The sequence below is a fragment of the Lagenorhynchus albirostris genome, chromosome 7, assembly GCF_949774975.1.
Source record: "Lagenorhynchus albirostris chromosome 7, mLagAlb1.1, whole genome shotgun sequence".
In the NCBI taxonomy this organism is placed as follows: Eukaryota; Metazoa; Chordata; class Mammalia; order Artiodactyla; family Delphinidae; genus Lagenorhynchus; species Lagenorhynchus albirostris.
In genome coordinates, this window is record NC_083101.1 from 78,016,596 (window position 1) to 78,037,414 (window position 20,819).

The 20,819-nt window shown below is 37.0% G+C and overlaps 1 pseudogene; it reads left to right on the forward strand.

Annotated features, from left to right (window-relative positions):
- The first annotated feature begins 10,607 nt into the window (after positions 1-10,607).
- Positions 10,608-18,685, forward strand: LOC132522653 (uncharacterized; annotated as a pseudogene).
- The last annotated feature ends 2,134 nt before the right edge of the window (positions 18,686-20,819 follow it).

A 20,819-nucleotide genomic window follows, 5' to 3' on the forward strand; every position in this document is an offset into this window, starting at 1 on the left:
GAGAACACACAATGTGCCTCAGGCTGTTGTAACGTCATGCCAGCCTCTGCTGCCGCAGGCTGGCCCCACATTCCATATCCCTCCCTCCCAGAGGCCTGAGTGAGCCAGAGCCCCCTAATCAGCTGTTCCTTTTACCCCCTCCTGTCTAGGTGAAGACCAGATGCCAGAGGGTGACCCACACACAGAGCCAGGGCCATATCCAAAGCTGAACCCTAGGAGCTTTGAGAACAAAGAAGAGAAAGGGAAATCTCTGCATGCAGCCTCAGTGGATTAAATCTCCACAATTAATTTGATGTACCCTGCATCTATGGAATACCTGAATAGACAACAGATCATCCCAAAACTGAGGTGGTGGACTTTGGGAGCAACAGTAGACTTGGGGTTTGCTTTCTCTGTCTAATTTGTTTCTAGATTTATGTTTATCTTCGTTTAGTATTTAGAGCTTATTATCATTGGTAGATTTATTGATATGATTGCTCTCTTTTACATATATATATATTTTTTATTTTTCCCCTCTCTTTTTGTGTGTATGCTTCTCTGTGTGATTTGGTCTGTATAGCTCTGCTTTTACCATTTATTCTAGGGTTTTGTCTGTCCATTTATTTTTTAGTACACTTTCTAGCGTTCGTTATCATTGGTGGAATTGTTTCCTGGTTTGCTTGCTCTATTTACTTTTAATTACTTTTTTATTTTTTGTTTTGTATTTTTTTTAATTTTTATATTCATAAATTTATTTCATTTTATTTTTCTTCTTTCTTTTTTTTTTTTTTTCTTTTCTCCCTTTTCTTCTGAGCCATGTGGCTGAAAGGGTCTTGGTGCTCCAGCTGGATGTCAGGCCTGAGCCTCTGTGGTGGGAGAGCCGAGTTCAGGACATCGCTCCAGCAGAGACCTCCCGGCCCCTCATAATATAAATCGGCTAGAGCTCTCCCAGAGATCTCCATCTCAACGTTACGACCCAGCTCCACTCAACAACCAGCAAGCTCCAGTGCTGGACACCATATGCCAAACAACTAGCAAGACGGGAACAAAACCCCAGCCATTATCAGAGACACTGCCTAAAATCATAATAAGGTCACAGACACCCCAAAACACGCCACTGATGCAGTCCTGCCCACCAAAAAACAAGATCCAGCCTCATCCACCAGAACACAGGCACGAGTCCCCTCCACCAGGAAGCCTACACAACCCACTGAACCAACCTTAGTCACTGGGGACAGACACCAAAATCAACGGGAACTACAAACATGCAGCCTGTGAAAAGGAGACCCCAAACACAGTAAGTCAAGCAAAATGAGAATACAAAGAAACACACAGCAGATGAAGGAACAAGGTAAAAACCCACCCCAAATAAATGAGGAGGAAATAGGCAGTCTACCTGGAAATGAATTTAGAGTAATGATATTAAAGGTGATCCAAAATCTTGGAAAGAGAATGGAGAAAATACAAGAAAAGTTTAACGCAGAAGAACTAAACAGCAAACAAACAATGATGAACAACAAAATAAATGAAATTAAAAATTCTCTAGAAGGAATCAATAGCACAATAACTGAGGTAGAAAAACGGAGAAGTGACCAGGAAGACAAAATAGTGGAGATAACTACCGGAGAGCAGAATAAAGAAAAAAGAATAAAAATAATTGAGGAAAGTCTCTGAGAACTTTGGGACAACATAAAACACATCAACATTCTAATTATTGGGGTCCCAGAAGAAGGAGAGAAAAAGAAAGGGACTGAGAAAATATTTGAAGAGCTTATAGTTGAAAACTTCCCTAATATGGGAAACGAAATATTCAATCAAGTCCATGAAGTGCAGAGAGTCCCATACAGGATAAATCCAAGGAGAAACACACAAAGACACAGATTAATCAAACTATCAAAAATGAAATACAAAGAAAAAATATTAAAAGCAGCAAGGGAAAAACAACAAGTAACATACAAGGGAATCCCCATAGGTTAACAGCTGATCATTCAGCAGAAACTCTGCAAGCCATAAGAGAGTAGCAGGACATATTTAAAGTGATGAAAGGGAAAAACCTACAACCAAGATTACTCTACCTAGCAAGGACCTCACTTGGATTCAACAGTGAAATTAAAATCTTTACAGACAAGCAAAAGCTATGAGAATTCAGCACCACCAAACCAGCCTTACAACAAATTCTAAAGGAACTTCTCTAGGCAGGAAACACAAGAGAAGGAAAAGACCTACAATAACAAACCCAAAATAATTAAGAAAATGGTAATAGGAACATACATATCGATAACTACCTTAGATGTAAATGGATTAAATGCTCCAACCAAAAGACACAGACTGGCTGAATGGATACAAAAATAAGATCCATATATAGGCTGTGTACAAGACACCCACTTCAGACCTAGGGACACATACAGACTGAAAGTGAGGGGATGGAGAAATATATTCCATGCAAATGGAAATAAAAAATAGCTGGTCTAGCAATTCTCATATCAGACAAAACAGACTTTAAAGTAAAGACTATTACAAGGAACAAAGAAGGACACTACATAATGATCAAGGGATCAATCCAAGAAGAAGATATAACAATTGTAAATACTTATGCACCCAACATAGCAGCACCTGAATACATAAGGCAACTGCTAACAGTCATAAAAGGGGAAATTGAGAGTAAGACAATATTAGGGGATTTGAACACCCCACTTTCACCAATGGTTAGATCATCAAAAATGAAAATAAATAAGGAAACACAAGCTTTAAATGACACATTAAACAAGAGGGGCTTAGTTGATATTTATAGGACATTCCATCCAAAAACAGCAGAATACAATTTCTTCGCAAGTGCTCATGGAACATTCTCCAGGATAGATCATATCTTTGGTCACAAATTAAGCCTTGGTAAATTTAAGAAAACTAATTGTTTCAAGTGTCTTTTACGACCACACACTATGAGAGTAGATGTCAGGAAAAAACTGTAAAAAATACAAACACATGGAGGGTAAACAGTATTCTACTAAATAACCAAGAGATCACTGAAGAAATCAAAGAGGAAATCAAAAAATACCTAAAACAACTGACAATGAAAACATGGTGATCCAAAATCCATGGGATGCAACAAAAGCAGTTCTAAGAGGGAAGTTTATAGCAAGACAATCCTACCTCAAGAAACAAGAAAAATCTCAAATAAACAACCTAACCTTACATCTAAAGCATTTAGAGAAAGAAGACCAAAAAAACCAAAAAACAAACAAACAAAAAAAAAACCCAAAGTTAGCAGAAGGAAAGAATTCATAAAGAATACATCCGAAAAAAATGAAAAAGAAATGATAGCAAAGAGCAATAAAAGCTGGTTCTTTGAAGACAAACAAAACTAATAAACCATTAGCCAGACTCATCAAGAAAAAAAGGGAGAAGACTGAATTCAATAGAATTAGAAATGAAAAAGGAGAAGTAACAACTGACACTGCAGAAATACCAAGGACCATGAGAGATTACTACAAAACACTATATGTCGAAAAAATGGACAGTGTGGAAGAAATGGACAAATTCTTACAAAAGCGCAACCTTCAGAGTGAACCAAGGAGAAATAGAAAATATAAACTGACCAATCACAAGCACTGAAATTGAAACGGTGATTAAAAATCTTCCAACAACAACAACAACAAAAAATCTTCCAACAAGCAAAAGCCCCAGACCAGATGGCTTCAGAGGCGAATTCTATCAAACATTTAGAGAAGAGCTAACACCTATTCTTCTCTTCCAAAATACAGCAGAGGGAGGAACACTCCCAAACTCATTCTACGGGGCCACCATCATCCTGAAACCAAAACCAGACAAATGTGTCACAAAAAAAAAGAAAACTACAGGCCAATATCACTGATTAACTTAGATGCAAAAATCCTCATCAAAATACTAGAAAACAGAATCCAACAGCACATTAAAAGGATCATACACCATGATCTAGTGTGGTTTATCCCAGGAATGCAAGGATTCTTCAATATACGCAAATTAATCAGTGTGATACACCATATTAAAAAATTGAAGGAGAAAAACATATGATCATCTCAATAGATGCAGAAAAATCTTTTGACAAAATTCAACACCCATTTATGAAAAATACCCGTCAGAAAGGAGGCATAGTGGGAACTTACCTCAATATAATAAAGGTCGTGTATGACAATCCCACAGTCAACATCTTTCTCAATGGTGAAAAAATGAAACCATTTCCACTAAGATCAGGAACAAGACAAGGTTGCCCACTCACACTACTGTTACTGAACATAGTTTTGGAAGCTTTTGCCTCAGCACTCAGAGAAGAAAATGAAATAAAAGGAATCCAAATTGGAAAAGAAGTAAAATGGTCACTGTTTACAGATGACATATTATATTAAGAATTGTAAAGATGGTACCAGAAAACTACTACAGCTAATCAATGAATTTGGTAAAGTAGCAGGATACAAAATTAATGCACAGAAATTTCTTGCATTCCTGTACACTAATGATGAAATATATGAAGGAGAAATTAAGGAAACACTGCCGTTTACCATTGTAAATAAAAGAATAAAATACCTAGGAATAAACCTAACTAAGAAGACAAAAGAGTTCTATGCAGAAAACTATAAGACACTGATGAGAGATATTAAAGGTGATAGAAACAGATGGTAAGATATACCATGTTCTTGGATTGGAAGAACCAACATTGTGAAAATGACTATATTACCCAAAGCAATCTACAGATTCAGTGCAATCCCTATCAAACTACCATTGGCATTTTTCACAGAGGTAGAAAACAAACTTCACAATTTGTATGGAAACACAAAAGACCCCAAATAGCCAAAGCAATCTTGAGAAAGAAAAACGGAGCTGAAGGAATCAGGCTCCCTGACTTCAGACTGTACTACAAAGCTACAGTAATAAAGAGAGTATGGTACTGGCACAAAAACAGAAATATACATCAATGGGAGAGGATAGAAAGCCCAGAGATTAACCCACGCACACATGGTCACCCTATCTTTGATAAAGGAGGCAAAAATATACAATGGAGAAAAGACAGCCCTTTAATAAGTACTGCTGGGAAAACTGGACAGCTACATGTTAAAGAGTGATATTAGAACACTCCCTAACACCATACACAAAAATAAACTCAAAATGGATTGAAGACCTAAACACAACACCAGACACTATAAAACTCTTATAAAAACACAGAGAGAACACTCTATGACATAAATCACAGCAAGAGCCTTTTTGACCCACCTCCTAGAGAAAGGGAAATAAAAACAAAAATCAACAAATGGGAACTAATGAAACTTAAAAGCTCTTGCACATCAAAGGAAACCATAAACAAGATGAAAAGACAACCCTCAGAATGGGAAAAAATATTTGCAAACAAATCAACTGACAAAGGATTAATCTCCAAAATAAACAAGCAGCTCATGCAGCTCAATGTCAAAAAAAACAAAAACCGAAACCAAAAATAACAAAAGACCTAAACAGACATTTTTCTAAAGAGAATATACAGATTCCCAACAAAAACATGAAAGGATGCTCAACATCACTAATCATTAGAGAAATGCAAATAAAAACTACAATGAGGTATCACCTCACACCAGTAAGAATGGCCATCATCAAAAAGTCTACAAGCAATAAATGGTGGAGAGGGTGTGGACTGTTGGACTGTGGACTTGCACTGTTGGTGGGAATGTAAACTGATACAGCCACTATGGAGAACAGTATGGAATTTCCTTAAAAAAATAAAAATAGAGGTACCATATGACCCAGCAATCCAACTACTGTGCATATACCCTGAGAAGACCATAACTGAAAAATAGTCATGTACCACAATGTTCACTGCAGCATTATTTACAATAGCCATGACATGGAAGCAACCTAAGTGTCCATCGACAGATTAATAGATAAAGAATATGTGGCACATATATACAATGGAATATTACTCAACCTTAAAAAGAAAAGAAACTGAATTATTTGTAGTAAGGTGGATGTACTTAGAGTCTGTCATACAGAATGAAGTAAGTCAGAAAGAGAAAAACAAATACTGTATGCTAACACATATATATGGAATGAAATAAAAAAAAAAAGGTTTTGAAGATCCTAGTGGCAGGACAGGAATAAAGACTCCGACATAGAGAATGGACTTGAGGACACAGGGAGGGGGAAGGGTAAGCTGGGACGACATGAGGCAGTGACACTGACATATATACACTACCAAATGTAAAATACATAGCTAGTGGGAAGCAGCCCCATAGCACAGGAAGATCAGCTCGGTGCTTTGTGACCACATACTGGGATGGGATAGGGATGGTGGTAGGGAAACGCAAGAGGGAGTGGGTATGGGGATATATGTGTACATATAGCTGATTCACTTGTTTATACAGCTAACACACCATTTTAAAGTAATTATACTGCAGTGAAGACGTTAAAAAAAAAAAATGTGCAGAGCAACTGAATAGACTTTTCCCAAAGAAGACAAATAAATGGTGAACAGGAACATGAAAAGGTGCTCAACATCAGTAATCATCAGAAAAATGCAAATTAAATCACAATAAAATGTGATCTCACCTGTTAGAGTGGATATCATCAAATTAACAAGAGATAGCAATTGTTGGCATGGATGTGGAGAAAAGGGACCTTGTGCACTGTTGGTAGGCATGCAAATTGGTGCAGCCACCATGGAAAACAGTATCAAAGTTCCTCAAATAATTATAAATTACACTACAATAGGATCCAGCAATACTACTTCTGGATATATTTCCAAAGGAAATAAACACAGAATACTGAAGAGACTTTTGCACTCTCGTGTTCATTGCAGCATTATTTGCAATAGCCAAGACATGTAAACAACCTAAGTTTCCACTGATGGATGACTGGAGAAAGAAGATGTTATGTGTGTGTTTGTGTTTGTGTGTGTATGTACATGTGTGTGTGTGTATATATATATATACACACATATTATATACACACATACATACACAAATATTATTAAAATATTATTATTCATATTATTCTTGGCTGATTATATTATCAGCCATGAAAAAAAGGAGATATCCTGTCACCTGTGGCAACATGGATGGATCTTGCATGTACTATGCTAAGCGAAATAAGTGAGACAGAGAAAGATAAATACTGCATGGTAAGATATGTGGAATCTAAGAAAAAAATTCAAACTCATATAAACAAAGAGCAGAATAATGGCTGCCAGGGGCTGTAGGGTGGGTAGGGAGCTAGGGAGAGGTTGGTAAAAAAGTACAAACTTTCAGTAATAAGATGACTAACATCTGAGGATCTACTGTATAATATGGGTATGACAGTTGATACACTGTAATTGTACACCGTAATTTCAATTGTGTAATTGAAATTTGCTAATAGAGTAGTACTTCAATGTTTTCACACACACAAAAAGCTAAACATGTGAGGTGATGGATGTGTTAATTACCCAGTTAAGGGAAATCCTTTCACATTTTGTACGTATATCAATTCATCACTATACACACTTTAAATGTCTTACAGTATTATTTGTCAATTGCAACCTTGATAAAGCTGAAACTTTTTAAATTACCAAGACCCTTTTGCATCCATATCTATAATTTTTTCCTTTTTTTTTGTATTTCCTCCATATTGCCTTTCCCCGTTTGCATGTATGCTTTTGACCTCCATGTCTCAGATTCCTCATTTGTCAAGTGATAATACACATGGATTCAATTCATGGAAATTACTTAAAATGGTGACTAGCACAAAATAATCACTCAAAATATTTGCTATTATTATTATCAGTATTATCATAAATTATTTTAACAAAAAAATATTTTGTTCACAATTCTACCATGGTAAAATACCGAGTCTAATTTTCTGTGTTCCCTTCCAATTCTTCTCTATTTGCATATGTAATGTTCATAAATATGGTTATGAAAAGATTAAACTGCAAAACCAACTGGGTAGCAAATTGAAACTTTTAATACCACTTGTTATGACTTCCCTAAAATGTGTGTTCATTTATTCAATTTTTGAGGGGAATCATGGAAGGACTGGGTAGAGAGATTCCATATTGAAATTTAAAAATAATAAATGAGTTTATATTAATTAAAAAGAAACATTCATGGTAACATCACCCAATAGTTATTACTGAATTCCTAATTAAGGTAGTTTGTAAAAGCCCTAAAACAAACAAGTAATCAAAGTCATTGTATACAGATTATTTGTACAACGTATCTTCATGGTACATCAAATTTTGAGTTAATTTTTTTTTTAAGCAGTGTAATGATCAGGACCAGAAACAGATAGAAATTAACCATATTTCAGGACATTGATAAGCATTAGCTCTTAGAGAATTTGAATGTGTTACATCACTGCCTACATATAGTTTAAACGTATTTAAGATCATAATTTAGTAATAGTTCAATAGTTTCTTTCAACATTATATAAAAAACTTTTTCTATGTTTTAAAATGAAATTTGTAATTAAAAACTCTACATAATAGTCCATAAAGGATTTATCACTCTTTGCTGAGGCATTTACACCAGTTTTGAACTTAATGTACTTTCTCTATATTCCATATTTACTGCAAAGAATTCACAGGTTTGAGCAACTGAAAGGAATCACAGAATTTCCTAGAGCATATTCATATAAGGTCTTTAAAAGGATACAGTACAGGGGCTGGGCTTCCCTGGTGGCGCAGTGGTTGAGAGTCCGCCTGCCGATTCAGGGGACACGGGTTCGTGCCCCGTTCCGGGAAGATCTCACATGCCGTGGAGCGGCTGGGCCCGTGAGTCATGGCCGCTGAGCCTGCGCGTCCGGAGCCTGTGCTCCGCAATGGGAGAGGCCACAACAGTGAGAGGCCCGCGTACCGAAAAAAAAAAAAAAAAAGGATATAGTACAACACTGGGAATCTAAGAGATATCCAGGTGCTAGATCCTGAAGTTCATTCTTATTCAGACAAGAACCAACCTCACCTCCAAACTGAACTACCAAGATTTATGTGATGAGTCTTGATTTCAGAGAGTTTATAGTTTGTAATGAGGTCCTTTATGCTCCTCTGGTCAGCCAGCAAAGCCAAACTCTCAAGTTGGTTATGCCAGGTGAAAGTCATCAATAAACAAACTGGCTTTGGGTGCCACCAGAAGAATGTAAGATTTTAAACAGTTGTGAAAAATCATTAGAAATCATAGTTAGTTGCCCTGTCTTGGCCAAAAGTCAAAATGTGAAATGTAGGTTGTCCTGGTCCATCTTAAAATAACTATCCCATATAATAATCTACATATTTCCAGTTAGAAATTATAGTACAATTATTCATAATTGTGTGATTTCTTTCTTTGAATTCTTTTACTAAGATAAACTCATAAATGTAGAGGATGTCAAAGATTAAGCTTAATGATTCTTCATAGACATGCTATGCATAAATGAACATGCTAATTTTGTCATAACTGTACCAGTATTAGCTCTTTTATTTAAAAATGTTCTTGATTGCTAATGATATTGAATTTTTCACATATGGTTCATGTGGACTATTAAAAGAAGCAATATGAAATGAAATAAACATGAAAGTATCAAAATGGCCATTTTTAAAACAAAGTGGATGTTTTTGAAATGGTAATTCATGTAGGTTGTATTATGTTTTGAGTAGTGGTGACATTTTTTGTTTACTTCACCCATACTTTCACTTCAAAATTATTTGTGACCATTGCCATATGCCTAAATGGATTGTGCTTTATGCAAAGTCCATACACTCAATGCCTTAATCACAATAGCAGAGTTTTGACAGCCAATAGAACTAAATATATATGTCTTTTTATCTTTATCGACCTCTTGCAGATGTCTCTTTTATCCATTTCAAAATGTCACATCATTGCTTTAAATAAAACCATTTATATAATTTTTCCCACTTTCTGTTAATTCATCTTTTCCTCTTTAGTCTCCTATCTTACCTAATTCTGCTTTCCATCATCTATAGTTATACTCGTTTCATACATTAAAAAAAAACAGGCTTTTTATCCAAGAAATAAGGATTTAAAGTCCATTTTTCTATACCCTTAAGTTTGAATTCATCTCAAAACTATGTTACTCATCTCTATGACCCTCTTTATGGTGCTAACAGGATGCCAAACAATTGATATCTACCTCTTGAAAAACCAAATCTTGAGTAAATGCATGTATGTATGAACTGAGAAATCCACCTTATTTATCTTAGGAGATTTGATATAAGAACCTTAGTATAAGTAGAATTCTCCCCCCATATCTGACAGATAAGGCTTCTCCCTGAATGTTCTTCAATCCTCACTTTCTTATAGAAATATATCACTGGGGACATGGAAAGATTTCAAGTGACTTATAACAGGTAGTACAATTTTGAAATTCAGGAAAAATTCAGGTTTATAGTCCAAATTTCAGGCACAATAATTAGGAGAAAAGGAAACCAACGCTCTCCTCTCACATAATTTTTTTCACAACATTTTATCATTAGAGTCTTCTGAACTAAATTCAGTGCACTACTTAAAGAAGTTGTACAGTTGTGAATTCTTCCAAGCTAGTGGAAAAAAAGTAGAGGGGAAAAAACAAACAAACAAATGAAAACCCTGGGCCTATTTGAACATAGCCATAACTGTAGAGTGGAGTAATGGGTATGGCCTATGGTCTTGGGACTCACAAGACCCATCTCTGACACCTTATTCCTGTACAACCTTCAGCAAGTCTTTAACATCTCTCAACTTAAATTGGCAGAGTCTTATTGTCAAGATGAGGTAATACAGCATTTTAAAAACTTATCAAGTTCTCTAAGACAGAGGAGATATTCATTACAATTACTGTATTTGCTTTGGGTTAAAAAAAGACCTGAATTTAAATCCTCACTCTGCCACATATTAGCTAAATAAGAGTTGAAATAAACTCTGTACACCATGGTTTCATCTGTAAGGTAGAAATAGTAATAGTTCCTAATCCTACAGAATTCCTGTAAGAATGGAATGATATAGTGATAGAAAGCACTTTGCACATTAGAACAGAACTGTGCACTGTGGGCTAAAGGAATCTTAACTGCTAGTATAACCTTGCCCCTCATTAAATCATTGCAGCTCTATTTACAATAGCCCGGAGATGGAAACAACCTAAGTGTCCATCATCGGATGAATGGATAAAGAAGATGTGGCACATATATACAATGGAATATTACTCAGCCATAAAAAGAGACGAAATTGAGCTATTTGTAATGAGGTGGATAGACCTAGAGTCTGTCATACAGAGTGAAGTAAGTCAGAAAGAGAGAGACAAATACCGTATGCTAACACATATATATGGAATTAAAAAAAAAATGTCATGAAAAACCTAGGGGTGAAACAGGAATAAAGACACAGACTTACTAGAGAATGGACTTGAGGTTATGGGGAGGGGGAAGGGTAAACGGTGACAAAGCGATAAAGAGGCATGGACATATATACACTACCAAACGTAAGGTAAATAGCTAGTGGGAAGCAGCCGCATAGCACAGGGAGATCAGCTCGGTGCTTTGTGACCGCCTGGAGGGGTGGGATAGGGAGGGTGGGAGGGAGGGAGACGCAAGCGGGAAGAGATATGGGAATATATGTATGTATATAACTGATTCATTTTGTTGTGAAGCTGAAGCTAACATACCATTGTAAAGCAATTATACTCCAATAAAGATGTTAAAAAAAATGTGGAAAGTGTCAAATATTTCAGTTATCATTTTATAAGAAAAATTAAGTAGTCTGTTACTTAAGCTGGTCTTTTCAAAGAATGGATTCTTAACTCACTAATATTAGACTACAGTTTTGAATCATAACCTCCCCTTTACCATTAAGATGGTTGTACTATAATATAAGAGAAGTAGCATAAATACACCACCAGGATAAACCTCATAATGAAGATAGAGTGGGCTTTGAAAGCAAAGCTTCTATGGATGTTAATATTTATGTAGCAGACTAAAGGAAAACTTGAGTGACTTTTTAAAACAGTTCTGAATAATTCGGCAGAATTTTTAAATACATTGAAAGTAAAATAACTTTGAGGAAGTGAAGCCATTGAGGAGACTAATATTAGTCTAGATAAGCAATCCTGATCACCTTATATTCTATGGCAGTGGAGGTGGAGAGATGTAGATGTGTATCAATAATGTTGATATGGGATTAGAACCATTAGGATTTAATATAAAAACGAAGGATAATTCACAAGGGTGAATAAATTCCAAACATATCCCCAAATTCTTGCATTTTGGAGGGTGGAGAAGCATGGGAAAATAAAGTAGTATTATAGGAAATGAATAAAAATAAGAAAGAAAGTGTTTAGAAAGGAAAATAAAATTTTAGTCTAAGTCTTCAAGTCTTTAAGTGTTCAGCTTTGGGTCAAATTGCCGAACCTGGAACTTATGATAAACCTCAAGACTTGAAACATAATTTTGGATGTTGTCTGTATAAAAGATATGCACTCTTTTAACCACTAGTTGGAAAAGTTTTAAATTATGATAAAGAAGTTTAAGAGCAAATGGTTTTAAAAATACTGCCTAGATCTACATTGCTTCTAAATCCTTAGGAATGAATTAGTGAAAAGTCAGCACTATCAAAAAACACAACAGATAATACTGTTAAAGAAACTGTGCCTCATTTAAATGTTACTAAAAATCAACACACAACTGGAGAATATGGCTTAAATAAATGTAAAAATAATTCAGTGGGCTTGTCTTAAAAGATGAGTTTGATGAGTATATGATATTAGCATAGAAATAACTTTCACTGTAATCCATATTGTACAATACCTAACAATTTTTCATATGGTGTATGTATTTTGTTAACATCACACCTGGACTTTTTGTGCTTTCCTCTGAGAACCCATGGAATATAACCTGACACAACAGACACAGTAAAGTAAGACAGAGAATCATTAACAACTCTAAGCATAAGGGATTACAAAAATATATATCAAGGGTAAAAGAAAACAAAAGCTATACCACATTCTGTTTGGTCTTTTAAGTTCATCTTTATGCTGAATCATCCTGTAGGAAAGTTATTTTCCTCAACATCAGCCTTGACTCCAATGAAACCAGTGAGTATACAATTAGAGTTTCAAAAATGACAAGGTTCATGCTTACCAAAGCAAACAGCAAATGTTTGTAAATGTCCTATTATGCATGGAAAACTTTCAAGAGCTTTAAGTCTTAACATTGAGGGAAATGGAAATTGTATCAATTCCCAAGATGCTTGCTTTGGGAAAACAAAGAAATTAAGTACTCACATCAAAAGAAATACAATTACTAGAAATTATCTTCTAAAGGAAACAGAATGTCAGGGACATATAAAAAGTCTCTTACATCTCTTAGGATGATATTTAAACCAGGAACTAACCTTAAGTATTCAGAATCAATAAACCAGTTTAAAATCTGAGGAAAAGTATTTGAGAGAGAACAGCCTGTATGAAGACCATCAGGTGATAAACATTTTGGCATATTTGAAGAACTGATAGTGGGCTGCAGGGAGTACAATATATTAGAGCTGAGTAAGAAGCAAAAAGAACAGTTAAAAAAAAAAAGAACTAGGAGAAGAAGGCAGGATAAAAATTATTCAGGATCATGGTAACAAGTTTGAATTTTGTATTAAATACAATTACAATTCACTAGATAATTGTAAACGAGGCATGCCATGATATTGTTTATACTTTTGTTTGTTTGTTTATAAATGTATTTATTTGGCTGAGTCGGGTCTTTGTTGCTGCGCAGGCTTTCTCTAGTTGAGGTGCACGGGGTCTACTCTTTCTTCCGGTACGCTGGCTTTCTCACTGCGGTGGCTTCTCTTGTTGCGGAGCACGGGCTGTAGGCGCGCAGGCTCAGTAGTTGTGGCTCGTGGGCTCTAGAGCGCAGGCTCAGTAGTTGTGGCGCATGAGCTTGGTTGCCCCACGGCATGTGGGATCTTCCCAAAGCAAGGCTTGAACCCGTGTCCCCAGCACTGGCAGGCGGATTCTTAACCACTGCGCCACCAGGGAAGCCCTCGTATACACATTTAAAAGACAAATCTAGGATTTCCTCTTCTACTTATTGTGTAAAAAGCTAGAAAGTGCATTGGCCCTGAAATAATGAAAAAAGAACGAACAACACAATCATAGTTTTCTTGAGACTGTCAGAGAGCTGAGTATACTGGACTACTAAATTAGTTTGAAGTCTAAGAAGAATGTGATGGTTAATTTTATTTGTCCACTTGTCCAGGCCACTGAGAAACCGGATTTCTGGTTACACATTATTTCTGGGAGTGCCTATGACTATGTTTCTGATTGAGAGTAGCATTTGAATCTGTAGACTGAATAAAGCAGATAGGTTTCCCTGATGTGGGGGGCACCATCCAGTCTGTTGAGAGATGAAGAGAATAAAAAGGCAGAGGAAAGAAAAATCCACACTCTACCTGACTGGATGAGCTAGGACACTGGTCTTCTGCATTTGGACTGAGATTTGTACCTTCAGCTTCCCTAGCTCTTGGGCCTTTGGGCTTGAACTGGAAGTACACTAACTTTCCTGGGCCTCCAACTTTCAGATGTCAGATCATGGGACTTCTCACACCCGATAATGCATGAGCCGATTTTATATATATATATATATATATATATACACACACAGACACATACATATATATGTATATATATATTCCTTATATAATAGAGACAGGTGGATAGATAAATAGATAGGGAGATAGAGAAGTAGATAGATAGATGATAGATATTCCATACTTATCTAAGTACGGAATCACTAAGAATAGGTTCTCCATTTAAAGTTGTAGCTCTGGGAGTTAAAAAGGGCTCTTTTTAACAATGTGTTTGGTTGATTGAAACATAGACTAAAAGCTGGCCTGGCCCACAGTGAGTGAGTTAGAAATACTGGACTTCCCTCAGTTTATTGCATAGGAAAGGATACAACGCCTTAGGAAGATTGGAATGTTAGAGCATATTTGTCATTTAAGACTTGCTCATCCAGACTGGAGGGCCAGAAGACATATTTCATCAATACCATGAAAAATACATTTGTGAGGGGAGCCACATAATCCTTGAAGAGTTCAGTGATTGCTCTTCTCTGTAGGTCAGACCTTACAGTGGTAATTGCAGCCACTCAACTGAGAAACTTAAATGCAATAGGAGTAATTGGATTCTGAAGTTACAGGGGCCAAGTGGTAGGACTCAATCACCAAAAGCAAGGTGACAGCAGAGCCAAAGTAGCAATTAGAATTGTCTGACCTATACAGAATTATGGTGTTGGCTAGTGGATCAAGGTGTTCCTAGAACTGAAACAGAGAGGAAGCCTATTCAATTCTCACTTGATATGTATAAGCATAAAAGTCCTACATGAAGTGAACACAAGCCTAACTTGAATTATAAAAACAAGAGAGACAGAGCACCTTAATCAATTCCCAGCTTTGAGCCAGTGTACAGACCCATAGCTCCTTGAATGAAAGGGAGGCTAGATCCCTTTGAGAAAGAATCCCAGTACACTGACAAAGATTTATACTGTTAATAGTTCAGCCTTCCCCAAAGGTACCTATAGCCTTTTACCAGGATCACTGCACATTGGAGAAAAGGAAATAACCAGACCTTCAGGGACTACTGGGCACTGGCTGTGAGCTGACACTGATTCTAGGAGACCCAACATATCACTCTGTCCACCAGTTAGAGTAGGAGCTCATGGAGGTCAGTGAGCAATGAAGTTTTAGCTTAGGTCTATCTCACAGTGGGGCAAGGAGATCCTCAAACCTATCCTATCATTATTTACCCAGTTCCAAATGCATAATTGGAATATACATACTTTGCAGTTGGCAAAATTCCCATACGGGTTTCCTGACTTGTGGCGTGACAGCTACTATGGTAAGAAAGGCCAAGAGGAAGCCATTAAAATTTTCTGTATCTAGAAACATAGAAAACCAACAGCAATACTTTTTTCCTGGAGGAATTACAGAGATTAGTACCACCATCAAGCACTTGAACAATACAGGGATTGTTATTCCCACCACATCTCCATCCAACTTACCAATGTGGCCTCTGCAGAAGACAGATGGCTCTTGTAGAATGACAGTGGATTATCAGAAGCTTAAGCAAGTAGTAACTCCAATTGCAGCTGCATTATCAGATGTGGTTTCATTACTTGATCAAATTAACACATAGCCTGGCACCTGGTACAACTACTGACTTGGAAAATGTTTTTTTATCCTCCATACCTGTCAATAAAGACTACCAGAAACAGTTTGCTTTCAGCCGGCAAGGCTAGTAATACACCTTCTTTGTCCTGCCTCAGAGGTGTATCAACTCTCCAGTCCCCTGTCAGAATTTGGTTGGCAGGAATCATGATCATCACTTTTCCCTTTCAAAAGAAATCACACTGGTCCATTACATTGATCACATTGTTCTGAATGGACCTAGTGAGCAAGAAGCAGCAACTATTCTAGACTTTTTGTTAAGACATTTGCATGTCAGTGGGTAGGAAACAGATTTAACAAAAAGTCAGGGGCCTTTGACTTCAGTGGTCTGAGGCATGTTGAGATATTCCTTCTAAAGTAAAGGATCAATTTTTGCATCTGGTCACTCCCACAACCAAAACAGAGGCCTAGTGGACTCTAGATATTGGAGGTAACATATTTTGAGTGACCTGAAAAGCCGCTAGTTTTAAATGAGGCCCAAAACAAGAGGTCTCTGCAAGAAGTCCTGGCAGCTGTGCAAGTTGCTCTGATGCTTAGGCTGTATGATCCAGCAGATTAAATGGTGCTAAAGTGGCAGTGGCAGAGAGAGATGTTATTTGTAGTCTTCAGCAAGCTCCTATTGGTGAGTCACAGCTGAGGCCCTTAGCATTTTGGAGCAAAGCCCTGTCATCCTCTGTGGATAACTATTCTCTTTTTGAGAAACAATTCTTGGCTTGCTCCTGGGCCTTAGTAGAAACTGACATTCAACCATGAGCCCCCTAGTTACCATGCAACCTGAGATTCCCATCATAAACTGGGTATTATCTGACCCAACAAACCTTAAGGCTGGGTGTGCACAGCAGCATTTCATCATCTCAAATGATCAAGCCCAAGAAGACCCTGAAGGCACAAGTGAGTTACATGAAGAAGTGTCTCAAAAGCCCATGGTCCCCAATCTTGCTAAACTGCATTCTCCCTCCCAACCTGCATCTACAGCCTCATGTGGATTCACTTAAGATAAGTTAACGGAGAATGAAAGACTAGGGCTTGGTTTAAAGATGTTCTGCATGATATTTAGGCACCACTTGAAAGTAGATAGCTGCATCACTGCAGTCTCTTTCCAGGGCATCCCTGAGGGACAGTGGTAGAGGAAACCCTCCCAGTGAGGAGAACTTCCAGCAGTGCACCTGGCTGTTCATTTGCTTAGAAGAAGAAATAGTCAGATGTGCAATTATATACCAATGAATGGGCTGTGGCCAACGATTTGGCTGGATGGTTAGGGACTTGGAAGGAATATGATTGGGAAATTGACAATACAGCAATTTAAGGAAGAAGTATGTGGACAGACTTTTCTGACTGGGTGAAAATTGTGAAGGTATTGTGTCTTTTGAGAGTTTAGCTAAGCTACTCCATGCTATTGCTGCCTCAACAACCATTCTGTTTGGCCAAGTGGCTTACAGGGACCTTAACCTGACACTAGCCTCCTTATGCAGGTTCACACCATAGATTTTGGTGTGCAGAGTCACAAGGAGATGTAAGTTTCTGATATGACCTCCCTACTAGCCCTTGTGATCAACAGTCTCCTCTGCCTCCCAGCATCTGTATGCCTTATACACCCCTTAGATAAGGCCACTGTAGGGATTAACTAAACTCCACTCTTTGGTTTTAAACCTGTCCCTAGCCTGGGAACCCCAACGTACTTCACCCACAGACCTTGATAAAGGCATGTACCCCAGATCCGGCCTCTCTCTCTCTGCACACTGCCTTGACCTCCCCATGTGGCCCCTTGAGGTGTGTGTGTACTTCTTCCAGGACCTCAGAGTAATAAACTTCTCTATTTCAATTTCTCTTGTATTCTGTTGTTGAACTATGGCTAACCATTAGGCACCCTGTGCTCCACTTAACAAATGTTAATTAAACAAAGTCATAACAATATCCCATGTGAATGCTCATCAAAGGGTGACCTCAGCAGAGGAGGATTTTAATAATCAAATGGATAAGATGACCCATTTTGTGGATATCAGTCAGCCTTTTCCCCCAGTCACCTCTATCACTACCTAATGGGTTCATGAATAAAGAGACCATGATGTCAGGTGTGGAGGCTAGGTATGGGCTTAGCAACATGGAATTCCACTCACCAAGGTCTACCTGGCTATAATCACTGCTTGCTGCTCAATCTTCCGGCAGCAGTGTCCTACACTGAGTCCCCAATATGGCACCATTCCCAGGGTGATCAGCCAGCTACTTGGTGGCAGATTGATCACATTGAACCACTTCTATCATGGAAAGGCAATATTCTATTTTGTTCTTACTGGGATAGATACTTACTCTGGACACAGATTTGCCTTCCTTACCTCTGCCAAAGCTATACCATCCATGGACTTACAAAATGCCTTATCCACCATTATGTTATTCCACATAGCATTGCTTCTAATCAAGGAACTCATTTCACAGCAAATGAAGTGTGGCAATGGGTCCAGGCTCATGAAAAATTTTGTGTATCATGCACAGTCAACATTAAAATTCCCTCCATCTTAGTATCTTTCATTACATAACAACTTACATTCTATATTGATCAGCTCTAACAAAGTGTTTCACTACATGATTTCACACATGCTCAATCATTCCATGCTATTTTGGAGAGAGGGATCAATTTCCTGTGGTGCCAGAGTTTGCATATTCATGTTAATTGTGTTATCTGTTACTATTATGCTATCTTATCATTAGGTATGATTTCCTGAGCCCTGTTGTTAATAGACAAATTTAAATAACTCAAAAGGTATGCATTTAAATTGCTCATACTGGGTAAAAGATAAGACCCAACTCTATGCTGTCTCTAAGATACTAACTTTTATTAGGAAGAGATGTACAGGTTAGTGGTAGAAGAACAGAAACTGATATACTATGCAAACTTTAATTAAAATAATAAGGTATATCATGTAGTAGGCATCCTTTAAGATACTCCCTAATGCTTCCCAACTTGTATTCAAGCTCTTGTACAATATAATCTCCTCCTCTTGAGTTTGGAATGAACTTACTGATTCATTTCTAATGCACAGTACATTGCAGAAGTAACTGGATGTCACTTCTGAAATAAATTTATAAAAGGAGTGTGGCTTCGATCTTGCATGTTTTCTCTCTTTTGTTCTCTTGCTCACCCTCAGGAAGTCAGCTGCCATGTTGTGATCTGCCCTCTAGAGAGTCCCACTTGGTAAGGAACTGAAGGAGGACTCTGAACAATAACCAGTGAATAACTGAATATTTCAATCAACCCACAAGGAACTGAACACTGCCAAACAGCACATGAATTCATTTGCAAGCAGATCTCCCGCAGGCTGAGCCTTCAGATGACACCTGGATCAACAGCTTGACTGCAACCTCATGATATATTTTGACACAAACACACTCAATTAAGGCAGCATTTGAGTCTCTGATTAAAGCAAAAACAAACTAAGGAAAATGAATTTTTGCTATTTTTAAGGCCCCTAAAATATAAAGTATATGTGTATATGTATACATATATGTGTGTGTATATATATGTATGTGTGTATATATATATATATAATGTCAATGATAAAGGGATCAAGTAACCAAAATTATACAGGCATACATCATTTTATTGCACTTCACTTTATTGTTCTTGGTAGGTACTGCATTTTTTATAAATTGAAGTTTTGTTAGCATTTTTTAGCAATAAAGTATTTTTAACTAAGGCATTTACATTGTTAGTTAGACATAATGTTATTGCACACTTAACAGACTACAGTACACTGTAAACATAACTTTTATATGCACGGGGAAGCCAAAAATTTCAAGTGACTCGCTTTAATATGATACTCACTTTAACGTGGTGGTCTGGAACAGAACCCACAATACCTCCAAGGTATGCCTGTATATTAATTATAAATACTTACATACCTAAAATCAAGCAGTGGTGTATCCAAAAAATTGAATGCTATTCAGAGATAAAGAATGGAGCTATTATGAATGAATCTGAAAAGCACTGTGGCAAGTGAAAGATGCCAAACTCAAAACAGATCTATACTATAGGACTCCTTTTATGTAATAGTTTGGAAAAGGTAAAACTATAGGGATAGAGTATAGATAAATGTTTGCCCAGCACAGAGGGAAACTGGGGATGTGGAAATTGATGACAAAAGGGCAAAAGGGAATATTTGGGGATGATGGAAATTTTCTCTATCTTGATTGTGATAGTGGCTACATGATTATATAAATATATCAAAACATATAAATTTACATCCAAAATGGTGAATTCTATCATATGGAAATTATACCTCAATAAACCTAACTAAAAACAATCCAAATATAAAAGAATAAATAGATGGAAATAGATGGTGCTAGCCGTTACTGTGTGAGTGGTAGATTGCATGAGGTATAAATTGTTATGAAAAGGTAAATATGGAGGCAGTAATCCAGTGGGAAAATAATGGTAGCTTTGGATAAAATGGTATTTTGTAGTTACACAGTTAAATGGTGTAATGGAGTGGACTGATTGAAGACATATATATGTGTGTGTGTGTATGTTATCTTGCATATATATATATATATATATATATACACATACATATATATATATGTAGCAGAATAGAGGAAACCTATGAATCCTGTTTTTAATTTGTGGAACATGGTAGTTGACTGTCATTTACTGTATTAGAACAGGCTGGAGAA